The sequence below is a fragment of the Tamandua tetradactyla genome, chromosome 23 (assembly GCF_023851605.1).
Source record: "Tamandua tetradactyla isolate mTamTet1 chromosome 23, mTamTet1.pri, whole genome shotgun sequence".
Lineage (NCBI taxonomy): Eukaryota > Metazoa > Chordata > Mammalia > Pilosa > Myrmecophagidae > Tamandua > Tamandua tetradactyla.
Genome location: NC_135349.1, coordinates 22844740 through 22860187, shown reverse-complemented (window position 1 = coordinate 22860187; position 15448 = coordinate 22844740). Strand labels below are relative to the sequence as shown.

The 15448-nt window shown below is 37.6% G+C and overlaps 1 protein-coding gene and 1 pseudogene across 1 annotated transcript in view; both read right to left on the bottom strand.

Annotated features, from left to right (window-relative positions):
- LOC143666717 (vomeronasal type-2 receptor 116-like) overlaps positions 1–15448 on the bottom strand; it is a 53632-nt pseudogene that overhangs the window by 31211 nt on the left and 6973 nt on the right.
- Positions 1728–15448, bottom strand: part of LOC143667193 (uncharacterized) — a 68341-nt gene continuing 54620 nt past the window's right edge. Inside the window, exon 4 of the mRNA XM_077141135.1 lies at positions 1728–2263. The gene's annotated coding sequence lies outside the window, so the exon portion shown is untranslated. The remainder of the gene's footprint in view (positions 2264–15448) is intronic.

Genomic DNA, 15448 nt, shown 5'->3' with positions numbered 1-15448 from the left:
CCCTGTTCATATTTTTCCATTCTTTTCCCTATATTTTCTTTTGTGTGTCAGATTTCAATTGCACTGTCCCCTAGTTCACTAATTCTTTCTTCTTTCTCTTCAAATCTATTGTTGTAAATCTCCATTGTGTTTTATCTCTTCTGCCATGCTTTTCATTCAACTAAGTTCTGCAATTTCTTTTTTAAACTTTTCATGCTCTTCTTTATGTTTGCCCAATGTTTTCTTTATATCTTCTCTCAACTCAGTGATTTAATTATCAATGAGATTTTGTGTATCTGTTTGAACACCCTGAATTAGTTGTTTCAATTCCTATATCTCATTTGAAGTATTGGTTTATTCTTTACCTGAGCCATACCTTTGATTTTCCTAGTATGACTCATTATTTGCTGGCATCTAAGTATTTGATTTCTTAGCTAGTTTATTTTCAGATTTTATTTAGGGTTTTCTTGTGGATGACTTTGTTCTCTATCTGTTCCTTGCCATTAAGTTTAACTAACTCTAGACCTCTAGAAAAAGTTCTGTTGAACTGATCTGAATTTTTCAGTTCTTTTTTTTTGATGAGGGTATCCTCAGATATGATTGACCCTAATCAGATTTTCCCAGATCAGACAAGACCACATGTCATGAGGAGACTATAGTCAGTATCAAGTTTTCCTGATGGTAAGACCCAGCAGGTTGCCAGATTTTCCTATGAAACCTCTAAACTCTGTGCTTTTCCTATCCTTCCCAGCATGTGGTGCTTGTCTGCCTGCAGCTTCCCACTGGTGTAAAGTGATGTGGTGCTTTTAATTTCAAGAGCCTCTCCCTACCACATAATTGGTGGCTTAATGCAATAAAAATTTATCTTCTCACATTTCTGGAGGCCAGCAGTTCACAAGCAGTATCACTAAAATCAAGGTGTGCATAAGGTTATGTTCTTCCTGGAGGTTCTAGAGGATAATCTATTCCTTGCTGTTTCTTTCTTCTGATGAGTACCAGCAGTTCTTGGTTTGTGGCTGAATCTCTGCAGTCTCTCCTTCTGTGATCACATTGCCTCCTGCTCTCCTCTGTGCATCACATCTCCCTCTGCATCTCTTTTAGAGACTGTTTCATTTTAGAGCCCACCTGCAGAATATAGAAAAATTTCTCCATTTCAAGGCCCTTAACTGATTCAGATCTACAAAGTTATTTTTTTTCCTGATAACTTAAAATTTACAGATTCCACACATGAGGACCTGTGTCTTCGGAAGGCCACTATTCAACCTGCTACAGTTGGTAATTGGCTCACTATTGGGGTTTTTTTTTTTTTTTGGTCCTTTTATAAAACTACTACCTGCCACATACCTGATCATTGGTGATCAAGCCATATTGAAATTTCATTTCAATCCTTTTAATATTACAAAAGAAAGTGAAATACCATTCATATAATCTCTACAAAGATTTTCCCCACTCTACTATGACATGCTTCCCCTTCAGAATATAGCTCAAATGCTTAGTCTCTGGAATAATTTCCTGAATTCTATAAGCAAATTTAAAAATAGTCATGCTTTTCCCCATAAGTTTCACAAAGTGGTACTTTAACTGGGATGATTATTCAAAAGCCTAGGATGATTTCACTAGTTTTCCCCCTCCTGCTTTGATGTAAACTAAAAGAGGGTAGGAACAATTATTGAAGGTGACATAATTACATTCAACATTTTGCTGAGTATCTAAAGCAAAGTCTTAGTACTTTGTGTGTTTTCCATTGTTCATTAAATTGTTTCAACTTCATGCATTTATTAACTCTAGAAATCTGTCTCCAATACCTACTATGGCCAGAAATGGCACAAAGTACTTAGGAAATGCAAGTGATTTTTAAAATGCCTTGGAAATTTGTATGGGAAGATGAAAAAACACTGTTATATGATAGAGGCAAACAGATATCAAAAGAGATTTCCTTGAAAAAACACCTGAGGTGTGTCTAAAATATTAAGAGAAATAACCAAGATGGAAGCAGAATGTGATTTGAAGAAATTAGAGTGTTGATTACAATAATGAAATCCTTGAATAATTGAGTAACTGTGACTCTAAGGTCCTATATCAGTCACTTTCTGTGTTCTTAGACAAATGAAGGCAAGTGGCTGAGAGAAAGATGTGGAGGAGTTATCTGTAGAACTGTCTCTGTTTCATTAGAAATCTCTTGTCCTGGGCAGGAGGTGCATTCAAAGCAACAGGCAGCCTTTCCCTCTTGATGGCTTTTCAAGAATCCAGGGTGGCAACTTTTGCTGCACATAGAATGGGGTGCCTAAAGAAAATCAGAAGTCAAATATTAATAATATACAAATACTATTTTATCCTGTTGTCAATCACCAAAATTCATTATAAATTGCATTAATTACCTGATTGGATGTACTCATATACTTTATGATATTAAACATAATCGATTTAACACGTTTGATGATAGGTTTTCTTCATTTATTCATTGAACAAATTTTAAGGAAAATTACTGAACTTACAAAATAAGTTCAATGCATATACATGACCCTCTTGGGAGTTAAAAGAATGCAGAATCTCATGGCAGGCTCTTTTCTAATTATTTATGTATAGCTCTGGAAATTCACCATTGAAACTATCTTCAACCAACCTCCTCAAAACTGATAGTGAACTCTATCACCTCTTCTTTCATGGAGAAATCTTAGCCATATGAAACCTCTGGAACATACTGTCCTACAATCTCCTGTAATCCAGTTCCATGAGGAACATCCCCACAGTTGAGAATATCATACATGTCCTCAGAGATTCTTTTTGTCATCCAAAAATAACAGCTCACCATCAGTGTTATTAAAATGGACATCCTCCAGAAAGGAGCAGAGCTAAAAATATGTGAAACTGTGTGAGCTCTTAGCACTATAAATAAAGATATGCACATGAAGCACTAAGTTGAAATTAATATCATATGCATATACATCCTTGGAGGATGACTTAAGGACAGGAAAGCAAAGCATTTTTCTATGTAATGATTCAGACAAATATTGCTTACATTGCATCCAGCCATAAACATAATAAACACTTGGAGTTACAGTCTCATCTCCAAAAGGGATGTAATATTATCTGTTGCCTAAATTAGTGCAGAATTCAATGTGGTATTCTCTAAATAAGCCACCATAAAAAAATAGCAGTTAGAAGACACTATGACCAAGTTGCATCTCCATTGTCATTAATGACACCACATTCTACATGCAAATATAATTCAGGCTGGAAAGACTATAAGGGATCTTTGCTACAAAAAGTATTGCTTTGGAATCATAGCTGACTATATTCCATTTCTGACGTTTGAAATTTCTTTCTGATGATCTTTTCTACATAAACAAGTTGAAACCAAACCAGATGTGATTCAAGTCCCATCTTAGACAGTGAGAACTCACAGAAGATTTTCAGTCTCTGTAGCAAGTAATTCAATGTATATTTAGCATGGTGTGCTGGTTTGAAAGGATGTATGTAAACTAGAAAAGACACTTTTTAATCCTAATCCCATTTTGTAAAGGCAACAGTTTCTTCTAATTCTTATTGAGTATTGTATGTTTGAAACTGTAATTAGATAATCTCCCTGGAGATGTGTTTTAATAAAGAGCGGTTGTTGAGCTGGATTAGGTGAAATCATGTCTCAACCCCTTTGGGTGGGTCTTGAATAGTTTACTGGAATCCTATAAAAGAATGACAAGAGAGAAAACCAGGAGATTTCCTGAGAAAGCAGAGAATGACAAACCCATGAGAAGCAGAGATTCAACCAGCCAGTGACCTTTGGAGATGAAGAAGGAAAACACCTCCTGGGGAGCTTCATGAAACAGGAAGCCAGGAGAGAAAGCTATCAGATGATGCCGTGTTCACCACATGCCTCTCCAGATGAGTGAGAAACCCTGACCATGTTCGCCATGCGCCTTCTTACTTGAGAGAGACTCTGAACTTCATCAGCCTTCTTGAACCAAGGTATCTTCCCTGGATACCTTTGACTGGACATTTCTATAGACTTTTTAAAATTGGGACATTTTCTTGGCCTTAGGAATATAAACTAGCAACTTATTAAATTCCCGTTTTTACAAGCCATTCTGTTTCTGGTATATTGCATTCTAGCAGCTAGCAAACTAGAACACTTGGGGACTTTAGCTTCAAAATTACATTTAGGAATATGCACGGGAATAGACTCAACATATGTATTGGGTCAATGACACCAGACTAATCTGAATTCTACCCGCCAAGAATGAAACTTGAGTTTATTTCCTATTCCCACAGATTGACTTTCCACTGATTGAAGCAGCATTTCATAAAGTGTTTGAACCAGAACACATACAGCATTATAGACATAGAACTCCATCCAGGCATAGTTGTGTCAAACTGGTGCAAAGACAGAGTCTCCAAGGAGGCATTTTGTACATAGGCCTCCAGTTCATCATAGTCAGGTTAAAAAATGGAACAACTAAATTTACTGAGATAAAAGTCTGCTGGATATTTTGAAGGGTTTGCTGTTAGGAAAGTGTTTGAAACCACAATCTCACTGTGGTGGTGAGAAAATGACAGTGTCCATGGAATGTGTCAAGCATGGAAAACTTCTCAGTTGTAGTAAAATCCACTGCATTCTAGTGATCCAGATTTTCCATGCCAGAGCATAATCCCATGTAGAAAAATTCAGACCTAGAAATGACTCCATGTCACTACAAACAATGAGAACACTTGCTAATGAGTCTTAGATTCTGAGGAGGTATTTCCAGTCCGGTATAAAATAACTTCTCTCAGTGACAGAAATCATTTCCACATATGACACACAGGCACAATTTCTGTTCATCTCTCCTCTCAATCCTGACAGAAATTGTGTACCTTTCATATCTTTTGAGGCAACCAGTCCCACCCATTTCCAGTGGAAATGCAGCATTAATAACACCACGCCAATGAGCAGAAAATATCTTTGGGAGCCATGTGACAGAGTGTTGGAAATTGGTTATTTTCATTCAGAAGAGGATCAAAGGGGGCATAGGTAAGTTAAATAATGAAAGAAAGGTATAATCACATCTTAATTCAATGGGAACAATTTAACAAAGGACATTGTAGTGAATTCCAATCAGGAAGTTTGACAACACTTAATGGGCATTTAATAAAGTATAGGAGGTAAAATTTTCTCATTTAAGTATCACTGCAACATCTGCCTCTGAGAGTTCTCTGGGGAAGTCTCTCTCATTCTTAGAGCTTTATTCATATGCACAGTTTCTACAAACTCCTATATACTACCTCCCATGACATTCTTTAAATATTTGTGCTTTCTCCCAATGGGTTTTACCCATTCTCTATGTCCACCAAAAATAAAAAACACACCCAGAACACAGTTTAACATTTTAATTGTACTCTCTGGGTTGAATAACCAGTTTTCTCTTTCACTTCTTACCCATCTCAGAATGGCTCTGGGGAGTCAAGTATTTATCCCTTTTCATCCCACACCTGTCCTCATATGTAAATATATAGAATTTCCAGCAGTGCCCCTATTTGAACAGAAATTGATGAAATTGTTCCTGTATCAACTGCTACAGACTTGCCTCCTCTTTCACAGAAATAATTAAGGATGGCCTTCCCAATGTCAGGCAATTCTCCAATGTTCTTTTTTTTTTTTCACTGGGCAAGGCATTGTAGAGATCAAATCCCCAGGAATGTGTTGGATTAAAAAAATGGGGGCTCTTGTTGATATTCTCAATAGCAAAGACAAAGGCCATAACATATAGATAGTGTTTGGAGACAACTGTGCATGAGAAGGTAAAGATAATTAAAGAAAAAAATCTCACTTTCTTTCACATTATCCCTAGGCAAGGATTCATATATCACCCTGGTAGGAGATGGGTACCCTGTCAACTTTTTCTATGTGCATCAATAGCTATCACTCCTATCACCCTCAGCATTTGGTACTAATAAAATTACTGCAATCTCAAAACCAAATGTCCTAAATTTAATGTCAAGTGTTTGAAGGGGGATATCAGTATCCAAAATAGAGGGTGATTAATGAAATTCTAGATGAAAGTTAGGTTATGTTTTTCAATTAGATATAGGTGGTTTCTATCCTCATTTCCATACATGTATGCTCATGTTTACACTCACAGTAATTCAGAGAGTGACTCCAGGTTTAACCCCAGTCTGTTACTTCTAATGGGACCATGATAACTCAGTGCCAAACACTAGACAATATGAGAAATGGTTGAGTCAGGGAGACAGTAAGAGCATGAAAAGGATGAGAAAGGGTTCAGCAAAAGTTATCCATCAGGTAGGTACCTGAGGTTCTGCCTGACTCAGAGACACAGGTGTGCTGGTTTCAAATGATTTATGTACCCTAGAAAAGCCATGTCTTAATCCTAACCCCATTTTGTAAAGACAACCATTTCTTATGTGATTTAATCAAGAGTGGTTGTTAAGATAGATTAGATGGAGGCATATGTCCACCCATTTGTGTGGGTCTTGATTGGTTTACTGGAGTCTTATAAAAGAGGAAACATTTTGGAGAATGAGAGATTTATGAGAGCAGAGAATGACACAGCCACAAGAAGCAGAGTCTACCAGTCAGAGACCTTCAGTGATGAAGAAGGAAAATGCCTCCCAGGGAGCTTCATGAAACAGGAAGCCATGAGAGAAAGCTAGCAGATGATGCCATGTTCTCCATGTACCCTTCCAACTGAAAGAGAAACCGTGACTGTGTTCACCATGTGCCTTGTCACTTGAGAGAGAAACACTGAACTTCAGCGGCTTTCTTGAACCAAGGTATCGTTCCATGCATGCCTTTGATTGGATATTTCTATAGACTTATTTTAATTGGGACATTTTCTCAGTTTCAGAACTGTAAACTAGCAACTCATTAAATTTCCCTTTTTAAAAGCCGTTCTGTTTCTGGTATATTGCATTCTGGCAACTAGCAAACTAGAATCACAGGGATCTTCACATCTAAAGGTCAAGATACAGGTTCAGGGTTCAAGAGTTCTCATGGATGGGACATTTGGAAGAGAAGCATATAAGTCATTGAGAGATGCACAAAGAGAGAATGGCTTGTGACAATGCTTATTTATGCCTCAAAGAAGTGTAAGTGATTAAAGAGATATGGCTTCTCAATCTTCATCACCAGTAAAATTTAAAAAAGATAACATTTCCATACTGATAAAAGGAACTGAATTAAGAGTTCAGAAACAGACCCACATATCTATGGTCAATTGATATTTGGTAAGGTTCTCAAGTCCACACAACTGGAACAAAACAGTCTTTTCAATAAATGGGACTAGGAGAACTGGGTATTTATACCCAAAAGAAGGAAAGGAGTCCCTTACCTCACTCTCTATACAAAAAAATTTACTTGAGTGGATCAAAGACCTAAATTGAAAACCAGGACCATAAAAGTCACAGAAGAAAGTGTAGGGGAACATATTCAAGATCTAGTGACAGGTGGTAGTTTCATATACCCAAAGCACAAAGAATGAAAGAAAAAGTAGATAAATGGAAGCTCCCCAAATTGGAAAGTTCTGCACTTCAAAGGACTTTCTCAAAATGGTGAGATGGCACCCCCCCAACACAATGGGAGAAATTTTTGGAAACCACATTTCTGCTAAGGTCTTGATATCAAGATGTTACAAAGAAATCCTACAACTCAACAAAAAAAAAAGACAGATAATCCAGTTTATAAATGGTCCAAAGACATTTTTCTAAAGAGGAAATACAAATGGTTGTGAAGCACATAAAAAGATTCTCATCTTCACTAGCTATAGGGGAAATGCAAATCACAACCACAATCAGATATCATTTCACATCTATTAAAAGGGTCACTATTTTAAAATTGAGACTTTTTTTAATCGATGAAACTTGAGAACATTATATTGAATGAAATAAGCCAGACACAAATAGACAAATATTGTATGAGCTCACATTGAATATTTTGTTGAAAATGTACAGTATTAAAACTAGGTGGGGGTGGTGCAATGGTGGCTCAGTGGAAGAATTCCCCTCTGGCATGCCAGAGATTGGGGTTCAATTCCTGGAGCCTGACCATGCAAAAAAAAAAAATAGGTTGAATTTAAAGGCATGGAAATGAATAGATGCAATGGTAGCACATTATTGCAAGCATAATTAACAGAGCTCAATTCCATATGAGTGTGGTTGAGCTGTGTCATATGTGTCACCAGCAGGAAAGCATGAAGTTAAAACTTGGGGCTGTTTAACGCAATAAATCTTGTGGTGGGTGATGACTGTGATTAACAGTACAAATACAAAAAATTCTTCCATGAACTAGAACAAATGTATGAATCTATTACAAGGAGTGTTCTAGCTTGCTAGCTGCTGGAATGTGATATGCCATAGGAAGAAATTGGAAAGAACATGGGGGTCACTGGACCCAAGCAGTTTTGAGAACCTGCAGGGCAGACTCCATTAGATTTCAAAGTCTGAGAGTCAATCATTTTCAGGGCTTTAGAAAGCAGCAGTACCACTTTTCCAAAGGCCTACGCAGTGACCCACTTCTCTCCAAATGCAACCTTGGTGGACATTGGGGAGACCACCTTTTTCTTGGCTTCACCCTCTCCAAGCACCAGGGCTGCACCCAGGCTCTCTGCCATCGCTGGGGCACTGCCCAATCCCTCCATGTGGTGACAGCTAGACTCTCCACAAACCCACTCCAATGCCTGAGGAGGCATTGCTCTTCCACTGGAATGAGGTGGAAGGCCCATCCTCTGCCTTTGGGGCAAACTCACCCTCTCCAAGTACTTGGGGGGTCAGCTCTCCTGGCTGGAGGCTTCTTGACTTTCGAGTTTAGCTTCCATAGTTCTGACTCTAAAGTTATTTTACCTACAGATCATCCCTTTTCTGAGCCCCCCAGTCCAGACTGGCAGCAGCTCCATTTATACATGTCCTACAGTGCTCTTATTGGCTTTCTATGTAGTAAGCAAGGATTGTGTCCATCAGACAGCAGAAGTTTGCACAAATCCTTTCTGGATAACTCCATTTCCAATCCTGGCTTTTTCTGAAATGGCTGACTGGTTCAAAATTTAGTTAAATCCTCATATGGGGCATTATTCTCCGGGGTCTCCCTTCTGGGCACCCTAGAATTTTCCAGAACATCAATTTCTGGTTTCTTTGTACCCAAGAATTCAGTTCTCAGCTTATCTCTTTCCTGTAGCATTTCACTATAATCTGTAAGGGGAAACCAGGCTGTGCTTTCCACATTTAATTCTGAAATCTCTTCTGGTAAATATCCAAGTTCATGGCTTTTAAAATTTGCCTTCCAGCTAAAGCCACTCACCAATTTTGCCAAATTATCTGCTATTTAAAAATAAGGATTCCTTTCCTTCTAGTTTGCAATAACATGTACCTCATTTCTAAGTCCCTAACAGAAGTATCAAGTATCTTTAGAGTCCACACTTCTACCAACAGTCTCGTCAAAGCATTCTAGGCCTTCTCTATCAAGCTTCTCACAATTCCTCCAGAATCTTCCCCTTATCCATTTAAAAAGCCATTACAACATGTTGGTATTTGCAAACTGCAGCAGCCCTCCACTCCTGGTACCAAAGTCAGTTCTAGTTTTCTTGCTGCCAGAATGTGATATACCAGGAACAGAATGGCTTTTAAAAGGTAGATTTTATTAACTTGCAAGTTTACAGTACTAAGGCCATGAAAATGTCCCAATTAAAGCAAGTCTATAAAAATGTCTAAATTAAGGCACCAACAAGAGTTTACCTTCGCTCAGGAAAGACTGATGAATTTCAGGGTTTCTCTCTTAACTGGTAATAAAATGGAAGGTAGGAAAAATGCACTTATTTTAAGCTGTGGATTATAATTAACTGTAATATTTTAATGTTCTTTAAACAGTAACAAATGTACCATACTAATGTTAGGGATGGGTGATGGGGAAGAATAAGAGTTATGGAATGTCTGGGGTTCTCTCTCTCTCTCTCTCTCTTTCTCTCTCTCTCCCTGTCCTCCCCACTCTCTTTTTTGAGTATTGAAAATTGCTTTTCATTTCATTCAATAAATGACACTGTGAGCCATTTATTGTATACTTTGGAAGGATTGTATCTTGTGTAAATATATCTCTACAAAATTATGTTAAAAAAGAAATATATATGTAACAGTGTCTCTGGCCAAAGAAAAGTTTGTAACTCTTGCCTGATATGAGAAATTTAATGGTAAAACAGAGTAGTAATGTGATTATCTTTAGCCTCTTATCTAAATTGTTTTGTACTACTATTTTCATATACATATGTATTTATTTATATATTTAAATATATATTGTGCATATTTATTTAGGTGCACCTACTTATTTGCCAATAGTTTTATTGAATATTTTTCCTTTTTAGCATATGCCTTTTTTCTCAAGTACATGCTTTAAAAGTTCTGGATGCTTTCATCTTTCATATTCTGCAGTTTCAATTTTAAAATTTAATTGATTAGTTTACTTTTCTTTATCACTTTGTGCATGATCTTTACTTTCTCTATCCAATCTATCATCTGGTTTGGAAAATAAGCAAACATTAGCTATTCAAATATTGCATCTCAAATATGTCCTCTCCTGCTTCCATATCTGCATCTGATTTAGAATTTTATAATTTGGCTTAGTCTTCTTCTAACTTAAAAATTATTGTCAGTAGGTCTCTTAATTCCTTATAAATTTATATTTTGCAGTTTCTTATCAGTGCTAAATTCTGACTAATCCCTTTTATTTATCCTCCAATTGACTTATTTTCTCTTCAGCTATGTGTAATCTCTGGTAAAATTCATTATATCTCTGTCTCAACATTTATATTTTTATTTCCAATGTTTTTACTTTTTATCAAATACTCTTGGAATTTTTGATACCTCTTTTTCTTTTGCATGCTCATTATTGTGATTCCATTTTGTCCTTTTATACTTTTATAATAGTTTAACTGGGGGTCTGGTAAATATAGTAGCTAAAGTATATGGCATTCTAAATATTTATTTTTATATTGAGTGTTACTTATTGTTGTGTATTCTCTTATATGTTTAGGGAAACCACTAGCAGATTGTAAACAAATACTTGTTTGATTTTAATTTGTGCATAATCTCAGACTTTGCATTCTGCTTTAAGACAGAGGCCATATCAACAAAGGTGGATGCCAGGCCCTGACTGTGCCCCATGCTTACTCTCTTTAAACTCAAGATGCACCGCCTTCCTTCTGCTGTGCTGTTACGCTCTCCTTCTGCAAATGCTAATTACTCAGTGCTCACATATTTTCTTTCAGTTGTTCTCTCTTGTTTTTGTCCCTGGAGATTTATTTACTGTGCATGATACAGAAAATGCAATAAAATTTATGGTACATTTAAGACCTAGCTTCATTTTATTAGGGCCTTCACAGAATCCCGTAGGTCATACAGTCAAGAAATGGAAGTCTCACATTTTTTTACTATTTTTTTCTCATATGTATGTTCTTTGTTTTGGAAAACATCAATTTTTGCCCTTTGACAAAAATTACTTCTCGAGTATTCAACAAAATAACATGTGAAGTGGGATATCTCCTCCATCAAGTTTCATTGAAAATATATGAATTTATATTTTAAAATGGTTGCAATAAATGATACTATGGAGGAATTGGTTAAATTTTAATGAGAATCATAGATTGGAAAATAAAATTGTGCCAATGAAAATATCCTGATTTTTATAATAATATTGTTGTTATATAAGAGAATTCTTCATTTATAAATACAATATTTTTTCTAGGGTACACATTTTAAAAAACATATCCAATGTACTCCCAAATGGGTTAGAAAAAAATTAGAGGATGATGGAAAGTAAAGAAGAAAGCCATGGCAACATATTGAATTTCTCATTAAAGAAATCTAAATATAAAGAAAATAAAGAATAATATGAAATATATTCATGTTTCATATTTGAAGTGTTACACACATGTCATTGAGGATAAATATTTTACCTAAACTTTTAAGACATTAAATGTAAAAATTTATCTCAAATGTTCAAAAGTATAAGGAGAGAACATTTATGTAAACAAATATTGGTTATATCCTTGACATGTAATGTACTAAATTGTATTTAAAAGAGAGCCCAGAGAAATTAAATGGGGAAATTTTTAGATACACCTCTAGAAATTCCTAAAATTTTCTTCCCAGGTAGAGAATCACCATAAAAAATGTAATTGAGCTCAAATGTAGTGAATAAATAAAATGGTTGTAACTCAAAACAATTTTTCCAAGTGACTCCTTGAAATCAGAGAGTCAGTCAAAACAATATTCTAAAATTGTATTAAAGAATTCAGATAGACAGACTATATAGCCACTACTAAGTGATTGAGAAGACACCTCCCCACCTAGTGCTGAGATCCAGTTGAAGTTGGGGGTGCACCACCATGGTCCAGTGTGTGGCAGAAAACTCATTGGGAACTGCACTGGTGGAGCTTCCAAGAATTCTGCACTCTAAGATGCTGGAAAAATCTTTTCATGGAAAAGTGTCTCAATACAACTTTTTTGTCTGATACAAAGCCACCAAAGAGGCAACTGGTGACAGAAGAACCTAGACAGCTCTTTCGGGCTGCTGATCACCATACACTGCAGAATGCAAACACTGAAGTAGAAAGGAGAGCTGCAGGAGCCTGCCAAGTGAACACCTAGGAATCTGGAAGGAAAACTCTATTCCTCCTACAATGTCTTTAGTGTGTCTTCCACTGACAAAACTTCCATGACAGATAACAAAGGCAAAATATTTAAGAAGCATAAATCTATTTACACAGAATGAAGAATAAATCCAAGACTGAAAGGCAATAAATTGATGACCAGCACAACTCGTCTGGAGAGAAACAGTAGATTTTCCCTTTACCATTCAAAAGGCCAAGATGAAAGCAAAATGATAAAGATTGCTTTTCTTTTCTACTAACTGGTTCCCTGATATCTCCTCAAGCAATCCCTCTTCTGTATAACTGTTAATCAGTTCAAAAAGCTCATCAGTTCCAAGCTTGCATATTAGGTTTAACCTATATTTTTAAGGGGACCTGACCTGCCATCCTTAGGTCAATGACGTTCAGGAATTCCAATGATGGCCTGAACATGTCTGAGGGTGAGAGGTGGAGGATAAAGAAATGGTGACATTAGATTGATGGTGTGTTACTGAGGGTTCTATAGAGAAACAGAACTAATAGGAGGGATCTGCAAACATGACATACATAAAGGTGTCTCACACAACCGTGGGAATGGAAGAGCTCAAAATCCATAGAGCAGACTGTGAGGCTAGCAACTCTGATGAAGGTCTGTATGAACGCCACAGGAGATGCTCACTGGCTGAAGAAGCAATGCTGAAAAATACCATGATGGTGGATAAAGCATTCTGTAAGTCCATGTATGGTAGCTTTTGCAGAAGCATTGAATGCAGGAAATACAAACACATATCCCGAGTATGAGTCTATTCCAGTTAGAACAAATTGCTGCCACTTCCATGATGTATGTGGTCCAATGTAATCCTTCTGACACTGGCTGGCAGGCTGATCACCTCAGTACCATATCAGGGACTGGATGTGGGTCTCCGTTGCTGCAGATTGAGCACTCAGCAGTGGCTGTAGCCTGGTCTGTCTTGGTGAGTGGAAGTCCATATTGCTGAGTCCATTCTACCACCATGCCCACTTTGTTCATGGGTCCACTGAGCAATGGCAGGAGTGACTGAGAAAAGATGATGATTTGAAACCATAGGATGGGTCATCTTATCCACTTGATTTTTCAAATCTTCTTCTGCTGAAGTCACCCTCCAGTGAGCATTCACATGGGACACAAATATCTTCAAGTTCTTTGCCCACTCAAAAGGTCTATCCACATGCCTCATCCCAAGACTTCTTTGTCACCAATTTTCTAATCATGCCCCTTTCAAGTCCCTGACCATTCAGCCAAACCATTAGCAACCGCCCATGAGTCAGTATACAAATGCACCTCTGGCCAGTTCTCCTTCCAAGTAAAATGAACAGCCAGGTGCACTGCTCTAAGTTTTGATCACTGGGAAGATTTGCCTTCACCATGGTCCATTAAGGACATCCCAGAATGGGGTTGTAGTGTTGCAGCTGTCCACTTCTGGGTGGTCCTTGCATGTCATGCAGAACTATCTGTAAAGTAAGCCTGAGTTTTCTCTTCCTCACTCAAGTGACTGCAAGGAACTTCTCAGAAGCCATAGCTCTGGTCTGGGAAAGAGAAGACATGTTAGTCAGGGTTCTCTAGAGTAGCAGAACCAACAGGAGAGGTCAGTAAATAAGAGATTTATAAAGGTGTCTCCTGCAACCATGGGAATGGAAGAGTCCAAAATCCATAGGGCAGGCTATGAAGTTGGTAGCTCCAATGAAAGGTCTATACAACTTCACACAATAGGCTCGCTGACAGAAAAAGCAGTGAAATAAACTTTCTTTCTTCTTAAAAGTCATCAACTCATTGGGCTATCTTGTTATGGATTTCCCCTTACCACTGCTCTTTAAGGACATCCCAGAATGGGGTTATAGTGTTACAACTGTCCACTTCTGGGTAGTCCCTGCATATCTGGCAGAACTATCTGTAAACTAGGCCAGAGTTTTCTCTTCCTCACTTGACTGTAAGGAAGTCCCCAAGAAGCTATAGCTCTGGTCTGGGGAGGAGAAGATTATGTGTCAGGAGTGGGGGCCATGAACATTTGGGCCACTTCCTCATGTAACTTACTTGTGCCTTCAGAACTTGCTTGAGCCCTATCTCAAATATGCCATTTCCACTTTATGATGGAGTGCTACTGTGCTTGCCCAGCTTTATGGCTTGGTGAGTCAGGCAACACCCAGCTCATGATAAGCAACTCAGGTCTCATGGTAACTTGGTGGTGTGTGGTTAAGCATTCAGTCTCTGCTAAGGCCCAGTAGCAGGCTAAAAACTGTTTCTTAAAATTGGGAGTAGTTATCTGCAGTGGACAGTAAGGCTTTGCACCAAAATCCTAGGGGATTTTGTGATTCTCTTATAAGGACCTCCCGAAGATCCAGACAGCATACTTATTTGCCATTGACACTTTCTGGACCATTGGATCTACTGGATATTATGGCCCAAGTGACAGAGCAGCTTGCACAGCAGCCTTGACATGACACATAACTTCCTCTTCTTCCAGCCCCTACTCAAAACTAGCAGTTTTAATAGTCACTCAGTAAATAGGCCACAATAGCATGCCTCAATGAGGAATATGTTGTTTCCAAAATCCAAAAAGGCCAACTAGGTATTGTGCCTCTTTTTTGTCATAGGAGGGGTTAGATGCAACAGCTTATCCTTCACCTTAGAAAGGATATCTCGATATGCCCCAAACCTCTAAACACCTAGAAATTTCACTGAGGTGGAAGGTTACTAGAATTTTGTTGCATTTATCTCCCACCCCTTGACCCACAAATGCTTTATCAATAAACCTCAAGTAGTTGTTATTTCTTGTTCACTAGACCCAAATGACATGATAGTAAAAATATAATGGACCTGTGTGATG